This window comes from Caloenas nicobarica, chromosome 4 (assembly GCF_036013445.1).
Source record: "Caloenas nicobarica isolate bCalNic1 chromosome 4, bCalNic1.hap1, whole genome shotgun sequence".
NCBI classification, from domain to species: Eukaryota; Metazoa; Chordata; class Aves; order Columbiformes; family Columbidae; genus Caloenas; species Caloenas nicobarica.
This window is the reverse complement of record NC_088248.1, coordinates 67,100,872-67,115,363: the sequence shown is the minus strand read 5'-3', so window position 1 is coordinate 67,115,363 and position 14,492 is coordinate 67,100,872. Positions and strand designations below refer to the sequence as shown.

Sequence of the window (14,492 nt, the reverse complement as noted above, 5' to 3'; positions counted from 1 at the left end):
CACTAAGTCTTAATTCTGTAGTTCACTGATATGGTAGATTTATATTTGTCTTTGCTGGAATGTAAGGAATTATTTGAATACTTTTCCAAATCTCAGACAAACACCTTGTGATGAAAGCATTTAATGTTGCACGCACCCAAACAGATCTACCCCTATTTAGAAACTAGTTACTCTGCTCTGATAGTACCCACACTTAAGTCTTTTCCTTCCTCTGAACAAAGCTGTCGACTGACTGACTAGTAAAACTTTCTTTGCTGTCCCTTGGAGATTAACAGGTTATCTCAGATTCTCCTCAATTAGGTATAAAAGAACTCCCCGAGTCCTCTCAACACACACTCCATCCATCTAGCATGACAACCATCCTCTGCTCCGGTTAGGAAGGAAAGAGAATCTTTACACTTGTCAGGTTCTGCGCAGAGAGTGATGTGTGACATTGCCACCTAGTCCTCAATAAAGATCCCCCACTCTGCTGTGCTCTGTCTGCTTCCCATCACCTGGAACAAAGGTCACCTTGTTTTTCTCATGACTTCTCTTCTCAAGGGGAGAAAATAACAACCTTAACTAAAATTGAGCTGCTGGTAGGGAGTCACGAGTCCAAACAGCAACGAGACCCAATGGTCTTCCCTTTAACCTTATTCCCTCTTACAGCCCTACCACAAAGCCCAGTGACCTGCAAAGTGAGATGTAACCTGCAGATCTCTGCAGTATTCAGCTGGCAGCGAATTCTCCCTCAAGGACCTTATGTAGGTACGTAACTGCTTCGGTCACAGCCTCGTCTGATCCGAACGGCAAGGCACGAAAATTAAAGGATTGACAGCATTCAAAATTACGGTCTTCTGTGTCAGCTAAGTGTAAGGCAAGGCAATAGCTCAGTCCACTCATCTGTGCTTCAATTAGTTTAATTCTCATTTGGAGAGCACGCACCCTCACCCTCAGTGAGCAGCTCTGCTGCTTTGTCTCTCTGCCAGACTGCTCTGCCTTCTTACGTGATGATACACGTGGAGAAGGGTGTTCTCTAGGAGGTCCCAGTTTATTTTACTGCAAAAAAATGGTGGCTTTGTGAAGGACTCAGTTCCCCCACACAAGTAGGTAGGTCCTGTTTCATGACACTACCTGAGCCTAATTTAACACATCATTTTAATTATTGCTAAAAATCAAATAAGCAGCACAGTCTTTCTGTCTCCTGGGAGAGATGGCAATTTACATCTCCAAAATAATATAATTCACAGAAAAATTAAAGTCCCAGTGCGTATAATAATTTGCTAAAATATACCCACACTGTCAATCAAGCAAAGCCTATCTAAACCATTCTCTACTGCACCAGATAATTTAAACACTGAAATATCCCTTAAAATCCCATAGAATAAATACAATACCTCATCCAAGACAAAGTGATTATCATTTTCATTTCACTTCTTAGACAGTTCCTAATAGGGTCTGTTCTCCTAATATATGTGTGCAACATCCATTAAGGGTAATGAGAACAACAGACATGAATCAAACAGGAGGCTGCAGTTCCCATTCACTGGTAGGGACCAGACCGTGATCTCCTTTACCACACAAGTCTAGAATAATTCAGCTGAGCGCAGTTACTCCAGACTTTGGCAAATGAAAATAGATGAGAATCTTGCTCTAGATTGCTAGTATTTACAGAAGACTAACTAGATCAAATACTTAATGATATGGCTTGACAGGAACCTCAGAAATCCATATGCAACACAGGGAAAAGGAAAATATTGTGACCAGCTGACAAGAGAATACAAATCTACTGCAAGTTTACATCCTAATAGACAGGTGTATTTCCACATAACCTACAGAGCAGGTACGCGTTTTTTCTGTTGTTTTTATATGAATAAATACTGCCATTTACATAGAAATATTTTTCATATTTTTTCATATTGTTTTCACCATACAGCAAAGGGTTAACAATGGCCTTGATCAAGGGACTGAATGGCTATTAGGCACTTCAGAAAAGGAGTTTTACACCAGTAATTGGACTTGTCCATTCACAGCTGCAGTGGAAAGTTACTCTAGCCACCTGAAAACATCTGCAGAATCATATTCCATTCTCTGAATTAACACATAGATCTCATTCATTAAGATTCAATGTTGAGCTTTTGTTTTGTTATTTTTAACAATAGCATGAAGGTCAGTTTTTATGAAGATCCATGTGTGCTGCTGGCATCATTCTCCTTGGTGTTCTGAGTGGCACTATCAATTTAAGCCAGCCTGGTCTTTTTTAAGAGATGCTGGTGCCGCAGTTACATCACAGAGCCCCCCCTGCACCACAGGCAGGACAAATGTGCTTCCCTTAAGCAGCAGACTCTCCAATACGATTATAACAACAGTGCCTAGTGCTGTGTCATCATTATAGCCCATCCGTAGTCCACAGATACCAAGCAGGAATACACCAGCCTATTTGACCAGTTACTCTTTCTCTTGTGGAGATGGTTTATACAGAATCCCATCATAGTGCAGGGAAATTATATAAAGAGCAAGAAATCTTGATGTAGTACATGGGAAATTATCGTTTTTTGCAGGCTGAGCTCAGCACCAAATATACAGGGTGTTTCAAAAAGATGGACCCAATTTGAAATCACTATATCTCTGCAACCATGAACCACCCATGAATGAAACTCTTGCCACTTGAAAGGGCAGGACACAGAGTTTCAAAAACTAAAAGCTGATAATGCATTAAACCGTTGGCAAATTTTTGTGTAACTGTAACATGTTGCCGTTGTGAAATATACTGCTTTGAAACTGGGTCCATCTTTTTGAAACACCCTGTAGTCTCATCACCTTTTATTTACCTAACAAAAAACTGATGACAGAACCAGCAGACTGTGATGGAACATTTCATTTGTGAAGCCATGGTTCATTTAGACTATTTCTCATAAACTATCACTAAAGTACTCTTTTATAATTATATAGAACAATGAAGCATAAATTAAGTTACCAAAAATGACACTAGGCAAAAATATTCTCATGGATTAACTCTGTGGACCTCCATGACCTTACACAAGGAAGAATTTGGAGCTACCAAAAAAGATTATTTGATGGGCAACTTGGAGCTAGGTAGTAAAAAATAAATTAATATTTTAATCCTATTTAATTTAAAATACATTTGAAGGCATTCATTCTAACCCAGACTCTTTTAAATTATTTATTGAATATCAAAAGATCATGAATTTGAAAAAAAAAAAAAAAAAATTAAAACAGTCATCTTACCAAAGCAAAACAAACACATTACTACACATCTGGCAAAATTCTTCTAGAATTGCTGTTGTCCTGTTGCAAACACAGCCCTTTCTGTTGAATACCATGGAAGACAATTTGGTCTTTTTTAAAAAACTCTGTACAGATTATAAGAAGGTGCATTTTGTTTCCAGATGTTGAGGGTTTACATACACATGCCCCCATTGTTGATTAATACATGCCCAAAGTCATCTGTAGAAAATTTAACACCAAAAGAATCTTTCATGTCTTCCAGTGTAAAACCTGAATGAATACTTGGAATCATTGTCCTGTCTTCCTAGTCTGCATTTCCCATTTTCAAAATGGATGGGTACCATGAATCTGAAATGCAGACACAGAATTCAAGAAATAAAGAAAAATATTTTCTAAAAGATTGTGTAAATTAAGTAGTTCTAATTTTTGTTTGGTTTTTGTTACAATTCAGTGAAAAGTATCATAGTTAAAACAAGCTTCTGCTTTGCCTTCAAGCAAAGAGTGGATAAAACTCCATTTAGTCTGAGCAAAAAACAGCACAAGATGAAAAATACACATTTAAGAAGTGGAAAGCAATGGTATTTCTAGTAACTTAACAGAATCACCAGAGAAAAAAAGTCAAAGTATTTCCCCCTAAAATAGGGAAACATTTTCTGGGCCTATTCTACCCAAGTCAAAGTAAGTCACAGATTATGCTAAACCTACAGACTTTAAAGTCTCCAAAACAATAAAAATACTTATCATCAGTCATCAACATTTTGTTCAAATTCACAAGTGAATTGGTACTTTGGTACAGTTGAAAGCATTTGTCAAGAAATTAATATAATCACAAATTACCCTTTTAACAAATTGTAGTGTATCAACTGGGAAGCCTTTTCCCCTCCCCTGTAAGAGCAGCTCCACGTGCCCTGATCAAGTTACAGGAATCCCACGGAAGTGCTCAACGGATCTTACTGTTCCAGGGAGCAATCTATAAAACCCTAACTTTCATTAGTACATTTCATGAAATATTTTCAAGTCTTTAGACTCTCTATTACTCCCAGTTTGATTACAGTTGCTGATATGTTACTGTATTAAATGTACATGCCCTTGAACATCATCAGAAGAAAACAGAAGCATGAATTTGGCTTTGTTCAACAAGTGTTTGTTGCGAGCCACTGAGATTTTCACTTAGGGCTTTATCTTGTTGCGATGATTCTGTGCGATTCACAAAAGCTGAGTAATAGCTTAATAACAGCATGCAATGCCAATTTGGTGACTGACGAGAAGAAATAGTGTGTGTTCAGAATCAAACACCATTCCTGGAGACTTCCCAGATTGTGTGCAGGGTCATTTGGGACACGTATCATGATTTCTTCAACTATTTTCCATCTACTCCAAAACGAGCAGGATTGACAGATGTGAACATTTAACACACTTCAGTTTTTGCTTATGACCTCTGATTCGGCCACCCCTATTCTTTATTATTCTAGTATGTGCAGAAACTGTGCATTGACTGAAGAACAGTTGTGGAGACTTAATTCGTGGATGGATTCTATTCCAATGCTGCTCCGATCTGTTTTACATCCACAAATAGCTGAAGACATTCAACACCTTTTACCTCTCACTGATTTACCTCCAAGGAGAAGCTACTCAGCGAGGTATTCAGGAACTGCCAATATAAGGCTCTAGCTTTTCTCTGATTTATTCACTTGCTATAAAGGCATATCAAGTTTCTAAACACTCAAACACAAGAGTTCCGGCAACACAGAGAAAATAAATTCCATCTTTGACCTTTTTGAACTGCTCTTATAGCATCATTCTGTAAGACTGAATTTATTTTTCTACTCAATATATTCAATTCAATGGCTACAAGGCATTAGCTAGGATTAAAATCAGGTCAACAGCACTAAGAATAAATAGCACTTTAACCTGAAGAATACAAAGGCACCAAAACACCCAAAACCAGCCACAACCAATCTGTTTGCTCTAAGATTCAATATTCTCAGTTGCAAGTCAACGTTCCTCCTGCAGTCTTTATGAGGAGTAACAATGAACACCATTTAAAAGACAGATATTTCATGGAAGAACACAATGATGTCATCGCAGGCTTTAAAGGTGGAAATGAAATTACTGTTATTCACTACCTGGTAATGCCCAGGGGCTCCGATCACGAACTGGGTATCACTGTGCTGATCATTTTCAAAAGAACAGGACATAAATTGATGCCATCACAAAAAAACCAAACATAGATAGGAGAGAATGAGCCAGGGCCTCCGTGTCTTCTACGAAAATTTGGGACCATACAGTCAACCCATTTACTGACCTGCCCACAACACCAAACTCCCATTTTAAATTAGTTCCTCCCTTGGATGCAGCCTGCCTGTGTTAGATGTACATGACACCATCTCAGCAAGTAGGGACACCACAAAGAATAGCTGTGCCTAAAAAATTAATAATTGAGGACAGAAGTACAGTATATCTCAATTTAGGTCCATCTCCAATCAAGGTGGCTAAACTATATGAAGTATGCAACACGTTTCCCCTTCTCTGCCTAACCTATAAATATAGATATACCAATTATGGATGCATGGATATCCCCCATGCATTATCTGCAAATATTATCAGCTATTTCAGCAGAAAATAGTCTATCAGAAGAACTATTGTTCTGGTTGTCAATGGAGTTAGATGAAGACCTCCTGACCTAAAGCATGAGGTCTACAACACATGCTGAAGAACTAAATCCACTTGCTAGTAGCTCAGGTAGACTTGTACTATTGGTGGATAAAGAACTGTGGTGAGAAACATACTCTTGGCAGTGAGTCACATCAAGTTGTGTGGGTTTATCTGTGCTCTTAGGGAATGGGAATGCACAGCTCTCTATTAATATATAGACATCTACCAGTGCCCTCTACTGGCTGTCATCACAAAAAAGAAACGGCAATTAAGGAGAGGTTGAGTCAGACCGCTTCTCACATGTATTAGTTTACGCCGACTTGCTGGGTAGAAGTGACGGGCGTATTAGCCCGTGATTGACTGCTGATGATCATGTACTTTTTTGGGTGAGCTATGCCTGCACTATGCTTCCAAATCTAATAACTATTATGCTGGCCCTGTTTTCAGCAAATGTATGGCTGCTGCTTTGTGGCATTTTCCTTGGAAATCAATATAATGTCAATGATGAAAACCAACACTGGGGAGGCCATACGCTCCAGTGGCCAGGAAAACATGCCCTGGAGCCTGGGTTCTGTTCCCTCTGCCCCCACCTCAGCAGGTGACCTCCTGTTACACATTATTTACATTACAGTAGCATCTGGAGACCTCAGGATTGGGGCAGGGTTGGGTCACTACTGTGGTATGAACCGTAACGAGGAACAAGCTTGGCCTTCCTAGGTAACAAGATACAAAAGAAAGATGAAATAAACATATTCTAATAGAGAGCCAGAACTTCCACATCATTAATCTGTGTTCCAGTTTTCTCATCTGAAAAACACTTCGGGACGTTCACTTCGAAGGTGAACATGGACTTTTACACACCGGTATTACATTACGTGGTGGGGTTTTTTTGATACATATTCCCATACTGTTGTTTTTTTCCAATGGAACAGGTAAGATAGAAACTTTTCATAGACTGTGTTTCTACAATGACAAGATACAGGACTGTGCAATGCATTAATTAAATGTTTGCTTTACAACTAGCAGTAAAAAACATATCTGATACCTCTGTCTTTGGCACTTTGCTCATCCGTGTCTGCAAATGATCACTCTTAAAAGTGAGATTCAGGGACAGGACTTCCACAAAAGGGTTTTGCTACTTAAAGAGAAGCCCACAGAGCTACCAGGAGAACAAAAACCTCAGAAGTTTAAAAAATAAAAAGAAAATTAAAAAAAGAAAATCACGGCAGTTTTTCTTTCTTTTGATTTCACCCCTTGTAGTGGCTGCTTTCTAGGCGTGTATGTCCACAGTTGTCTTTTCTTGCCCGCACACACATAAAACCAGCTTTAACGCAAAAATTCAATCCTCAGTATCGGGCTGTCATCGCACTAAAATGAAACTGCTCATTTTTAACCAAAGGAAGCTCTTTTATGACTTGTTCCCCCAATAAAGCCATCATCCCATGCTAACGAGGTGCTGTGAGATGGCTCAGATGGTGCAGCAGCCGTGCTGTTCCTGGGGCTGAGCAGGAGGAGGCTCAGCACAGCTCAACCTGCCCGCTCACCTCCTCCTGACCCTGGTCTTTGGGCAAAATTAAGAGACTTTCCACCAGAATGCAGCGCTACAGGCAAACATGCCCTAAGGAAATGAGAAGAGCTATTCAAATGAGCAAAGCTTTGCAGGATGAGGCCCCGTGTCTGTCATTCCCTGATACTCTTATTTCCAGTTCTCAAAAGCCAAACCTCAAAACTGCAGATTCCACATCACCAATGTTCAAATGAAGGGGCTTGTGGGGTGTTTTTAGTTAACTGAAATGAATACGCTTTAAGCTAAATTTTAAAGTGCCACTTATTTGCAGTTTGTTAACATGTTCCTAAACACATGTTGAAAAATACTCTGCTGAAGTTTGATTTTACTTTTTTTTTTTTTTAATTCTCTCCAAAAAATTCCTAAAAGGTAGCTATACCTGAAAAGGATAAAATCCTACATTTATCAAAACAGAAAGCATAGAATTAAGGGGGGCTACCCAGTTTGGTAGAGTAGCAGCTCTAATTTTTTTTTAGCTAGTGGAGCTCTCTGCAGAAGACTTTGCCACTTCTGCAAAGCATGTGTATGCATATATAAATACCACAATGGAGTTTTAAGAGATCAGGATCATACCGAACAAGGTCAATTCTCATTGATGTTATGAAAAAAATAGAATACCTAGATTTAATATGCTGGAAAACATAAAACATAGAAATGATCTTTAACAGACCTTATAACAGTTTCCCACATGCTACTTTGGCACAGCCTGCGTCCTGCCTGTGAGTTCAGGAATAGCCACCAAAATCCCCACCAAGGGCTGGCATCATGGTAATACATGTGCTATCCATGCTTAGCACAGAAGGGAAATAAGAGTCAAAGATTTCACCGAGGGTTATAAAGGCCTCGTAGGGATGGACCCCACTTTTTGCATTATAAAATCCATACAAATGAGGAAGTTAATCCATATTAGCTTGATGGACCATGCCTTGTGTAATCATCTGCCCTGTCCACCATTCAGCTGCAGAACTACTACCACTTCTGAGCTTGAATTTTGTCATTCCGACGATCACGTTGGAAATAGCACAGGTATGAAATGCCATAAAAGTCTGGACTGAAGGGTTGCTGCTGTAAAGCCAGGGCTCTTTAAAATGCCCCATCCATCTCCTGAACTCTTGCAGGACTGAGTCCATAATTTAGTGCAGGTCTAAAATACTGCTTTGATCAGCCAGCATACCCCGGAGATGTCTTCTCTCAAATAGGCATGTTGGACTGCTTAAACCTGACCTGCATGTGACTGCAAAAATGCACCTGAGAACTACTGATTTATGAAGCTAACTGAAGAACTACTTCACTTCTAATACAACAGGTAACCACAAGTCTAGATATATACATGGGGCTGAGGAAACCGTTCTCAGGTAAATAAATCTCACATAGACCTCCTCCAACCCAACAGTTTGTGGTCCCCACTGCCCCTTATTTTATTTGGGACCCAAAACTACAACATGAAAACATACTTGTAACATCATACCCCTGGGATGTCCCAATCTATTTAATGGGAAACACCAAATTCAGCTGGACAACTTGCAAACATCACATTATACATATGTTTAAAAATGAATCACCTATCACATAATGAAGGTCAACTGACTTGGGTTCTGTGGGACTGACGGTGGCAACAAGTTTTTAGACACAAGTATTTGTGTGATGTCTAATAGAGCCCTGTGCTTTGTGCCTGTTATAAATGTGTCCTTGTAAAATCCCTGTGAAGTAGAAAAGATGTGTTATCCTGATTTTTCACAGATGGAAAATGGAGACACAGAGAAATTAAAGGGGAGAGGCTGTCTCTAGGGTAAGCATGATGCAAACCAGCCAAATCTTTATAGGTCAAAACTGCCACTTTGAATTGCACCTAGCAACAGATGGGAAGCCAGATTCATTCCATTATGTGTCCTTTTCAGTAAGGAGAAAGAAAATAACCAGTGTAAAAAAAATACACCTTATTTTTGCTATTATTGTTTGTTAGGCACTGCTAGAACAGAACGTGCTGTGGAGTAGTTGCAAGGCAATTATTGCAGGAGTAACATTTACCTACAGATCTTGTAATCAAGGAGTTGCTTTATGCACCACTTTATTCCCAGCAGCTCTGAAATCTCCCAGATGAGTAAAGACATTTGGTCTCCAGCCCAGCATTCGCTTAAAGGCAGTATAAACAGAAAGCGAGCAAAAAGGGAAAAGCCATGGTTATCAGGCTGTTGCTGCTCTATCTCTTGCTGCCTTCCATAGTTTCCAGGGCACATGAAACGTAAAATAAATACCCAGTTACATTTTGCTTATCATCTGACACATTTCACAAAAAAAATAAAGGCAGCCACTAAGGGTTTTTTCCCCTCCCTTCATTTCTGTCTGCTTCTCACAGAAGGGCTGCTTAGAATTAGAGAAGATAAAATGATTTTAAATATGTATATATTTAAGAGGTTATCTCAAAGGAAAAAAAATATTTTTCTGCTGTGGTTGGCTACTATCTTAGCCCTGCTTTAAACATTTATCTGATGAAACCATTTCATTCCTCAAAAGAGACAGTTCATGAATCCTCAGATTCTTATGGCTAACGAATAATTAAACAGCCCAAACTCCACACTGTTAACAGTAAAGTGTCTGACTCATGATGCTTAGTTAAAAACCCAGCAGGTTGAGCATCCCACGCCAGCCACTCTGGGCAGAGACAGCCCGGTGGGGTTTGGGCCAAACTCCTCAGCTCAGGAATCCCACAGCATGTCAACCAGGCCCTGCAGACAGACGGACTCATCATGGAGCCACGCTGACAGCCAGGACATGAGGCACTAACGATGCAGAAACTACAGTGAGATGAATTAAGGACACTGGCTTTTGTTTGGTATCATATGGTTTTATAGATCTTGGGAAAAGCATCAGCTTTTTAAAACTTAAAACTACTTCTCATTTGAGATTGCACAGTTCAAGAGCCTGTTTTTGAAGCTGCAGTGGTGGCCCCAGTTTAAACAGTGGTAGAAATGCTTTAAGAATTAAATAGTATTTACTAATATTTATAGTTCTTCGGGATCCAGGTGTCTCACAGCATTTAAGAGACATTCCTGAGAGGAACTTCTAGAACCTGTAAATCACACAGGGGATGGCAAACAGAGACAAACAGGTACACAGAAGTCAAATAACTTCCATGAGGCTGGTTGAACATCTGAAAAGTTTAAGCCAAGTCCCTCACAGTCCACTTCCATGTGCTTTTATTTCATAGTAATTTAAGAGTCCTGTCCATTCATTCAGTGGTACGGCAGTGTCAAACACAACGTGCTGAGAACTGCTCCTGTTGTTTCACTGGCCTTTTTATGTTAGCATTTGCTATAGCATAACCTGTCAAACTGCAGGGGAGGCAGGAATGCACCCAGTACTTCATAAGAGGAATCACAAGTACATGTACCCAAAAGCAGGAGGGAATATTACCTTTTAAATAATTATATTGGGTTAATTAGGTCTGGAACAAGCCATGCAAGGGAGGAATAATATAACTTGTCATCACTTTACAAACATTCTCAACAATAAGCTGAGGACAGCTGTCATGCTGATGGAAAAACAAAAGGATTAACGAGATGACCACGATGATGTTTACTATCCAAAGAAACCTCTGATGTCAACCAATTTACAGTCACTCTAACGTATTTAAAACTCTTCACATTTATAAACATAATGGTCTGCATGTGTTAGAAACATATCTGTTGATTTGAGATGCCAGTAGTCTTCCACAGTGTCTCTTTTCCCTGACAGTGTAAAAAGAGGTGGCTGGTACAACAGCCACAACTTTAGCTACCTGTGAAGACATAATTCTAGATGCATGCTGCCTTCTGAGTGAAAAAATGTATGTCATTTCTTAGGCTCCAACCAATCCTGGTTTTATAATTACAAGAGAAGGCTAAAAAAAAAAAATAGTCTGCAAGCTGATCAGAGTGACATACAAGCACAGGTATCCTTCAGAAATTAGTGGAAGGAAGGGAAGATCTTGAACTAGCGTAATTTAATTAAAAATAACCTGCTAGTAGGCAGCTGATGGAGGTGAGCGCTAATAAGCCCTGTGAGAATTAAGAAGGCTTGAAGTCAAGGAACACAGTTTATCTGACATGGCAGAACGCTTGCCTGCCTGCTCTAGGAGGAGCTTGGCCAAATCTGTACATCTAATTCAATTTCCTACCTGGTACTACAGAGAATCTTACAACTTAATTACAAATATAATCAAAATTTTAGCTTCATAAAGGAGATGATGCCTGAGATGGTATCAAGATCTCTTACATCGAGCATCAGTTCAGTGTAGCAACCAGAAAGAGATCTGCCGGAAAACACAAAAAGGAAACTGGGGAAAACTTGCAGCATCTGGACTTTTGAAGTGATCGGCCCAACTCTGCTACATCTCACCATGTGGAAATGACCCAGCACCTCTCCATGTGCCCTTGCCTTGCTTCCCAAAACATGGCAGCAGCAATCTGAGGGATGGAGGGGGCGAATCGCAATGCCTCTGAAGCTGACAGAAGGTCTGCAGAGGACAACACAAGCCTTGAACACTACAGGTAAAAGTTCAGTCGTTTCCATGGAGTAAGAGGTACCACCCAGGATGAAAAGGAGGGATTCTGTGTGCTGCACTTCAGACACACCAACAGCTCCCTGCCAACCTGAAGATCAACGATTATTAAGAAGAAAAGCTACAACTGTTGACATTATTCATATCCAAGCTGCACTTGTTCCAAGATCATAAACTCTCACTTGCTGCAAAACATTCATTATCAGAGATATACAATGCAGCAATAGCACAGGAGTGGAGTTTGGACTCCGGCTCCTGGAGCTCAGCCCGGGCAGGGGGGGCTCCGCATGCCTCCAGTCCTGCTTGGGCAGAGCTGCAGATGAGCAATGGACAAAGCAGGTCTCTATCAGCCTTTCCCAAAATGCATCCGCACTAGGAGAAAACGTTTAAAGCAGCTCCGCAACATGGAGCCAGAGTCAGGTAGCTCTGGGTATGCACAAGTCTGAAAATCACTCATATTTTGAGCATATCTCTAGAACAGTAATTCTCAACACACCAAGGCCATCGCAGTGTATGTCTTGTGTCTGATCGTAATTTTGAGTACAGGTCGCTTATCAATAATTAACTTGGAAACCACGCCTTTAGGTTTATTTGACCGGTTCTAATCCATCTGCAGCTACTGAACGTTGTTCAAAATCACACACTATATATCTTGAAGCTCTTAACCTGTCCAACCTAATGGAAAAGTTTTATAGTCCACTTTTATAAATTGTAACATCCCAAACAAATTTTAAACATTCTTCCCGCATACGAGCTCTTTACTTGTAGCTGGTTAAAACATAGGGTCCCAGATTGCCTGCCCTTGTAATACCACCTGAGGAAAAAAAAAGAAAATTAAAAAAAATTGCTCAAACACTGCTGGAAATTACTTCTCCAAATGTTGTCCCTGAGTGCAAATATGGACAGAGCAGAAATAAAGTCAAATCAAAATAGACAAGCCAGGTCACTGGGAAATAACTTTTCTCCTTACATTACTATGTAAACATATACCAGAGAGAAACTAAAACCTGGAGATCACAGTGAAAAACCTGACAGAGGAGGAGTAGAGTCAATGATTCCCAGAATCTGTGCCAAAGAAAAAATGCAACACTTGTTTCCATCCCAAGTAAACAGATTCTGAAGTTGTCCCTATTTCAGTCCATTAAAAAACTCGTAATAAAAATACATTTTAGACCACTGAGATGCTTTAACAAATCTATGCAAGAGTGGAATTTTTCCATGTTTGCTCTTATTTAATCAAGTGAAAAATTTCATTTCACTGAAGTTTACCCTGTATGGTTTCATCAATACATAGCAGCAGCAAGTTACTTAAGTATATGTGTTTCACAGATCTTAACCTTTACAATGTAGTTTCTAAATCTGCCACTTTCCTATTTTGAGGGTCCTAACAACAGGGCGCATTCATTCAGTCCTTTCCCAACCAAGCAAAACACTCACTGGGATTTCCTTTTCAAGCCTGCTAATTGAAAACATTCTGCAGCTTATTAGTCACCATACAGATTATCTGCTGACATGTAAACTCTCACTCATTCCAGACTTATTAATTAACACGTAATTACTGATCCCACAGAGACTGGACTGCAGGTGTGATGCTCTGGGTCCTGCTCTAATAACCATTCCTCTCAGATGCCGGCACAGATGGAATACACGGCAATTGCATTTTCCCAGAACACCGTCCCACCCTCCCCAAAAGTGCTCAGGCTCTGGTTTGGTTTTAGTACTTTTTTTTTTTTTGACTAGGTTCATTATGTCCAACATCCACTCACAACCGATCACAGAAAAGCAACTCTGCGCTCTCCCTTCAGCCCGGCTCAGCAGGAGCTGGTCCAGGGCAGCTGTTCTGCACAGTGAATCTGAATAGGAAGACCTAGAGGAAAAGAATAGCAGAGAATGAAGGAGAGAATCACCAGGAGACAGACAGATATGTCCAGTCATTTCTGTGACTACTGAAATTATGATCTCACCTACTGGTTTATGCAATGCAAGGCAATACTCAGTCAAGTCTTTTATAATTTAATATTACCATTAAAATACTACCTTCCATTCAATTACTTTTATATGAAGCCTCATGGTACAATAACTATTCCCTCTATCTATTCATTGTTTAATGGGATGTTCAAAAAGAAACCTTTTTCAAATCTCTTTACACTAAATTTCCTTTAAGACTTGAAATGTTTTAAAAGAGTCTTTGCTCAAGTAAGGCAAGAAAGTTATCAAATAGTAAAAGTGAGAGTATAAAGGCACTGCCATGGCAAGTTAGGTCAGATGAAATCACAAGTTTTTTAAGTATTTATTAGCAAGGGCATACAGGTCATGGGATATAGTCAGGAACCAAGTCCAGAAGGAACTTTATGAAGCAAAGTCCATTTGCCAGAGACAAGCATATCCAAATTTAAAACAACTAGGGAACTGGATTGTTGAAAGCATGTAGAGTAGGCATGTAATTCTAGTCTCACTGAAGTCAGAGGTAAAACTACCTTGGATGCCCCAAGGGGAAGCAGA

The 14,492-nt window shown here is 39.8% G+C and overlaps 1 protein-coding gene across 5 annotated transcripts in view; it reads right to left on the bottom strand.

Annotated features, from left to right (window-relative positions):
* SORCS2 (sortilin related VPS10 domain containing receptor 2) overlaps positions 1-14,492 on the bottom strand; it is a 605,494-nt gene that overhangs the window by 421,650 nt on the left and 169,352 nt on the right. The window lies entirely within an intron of this gene.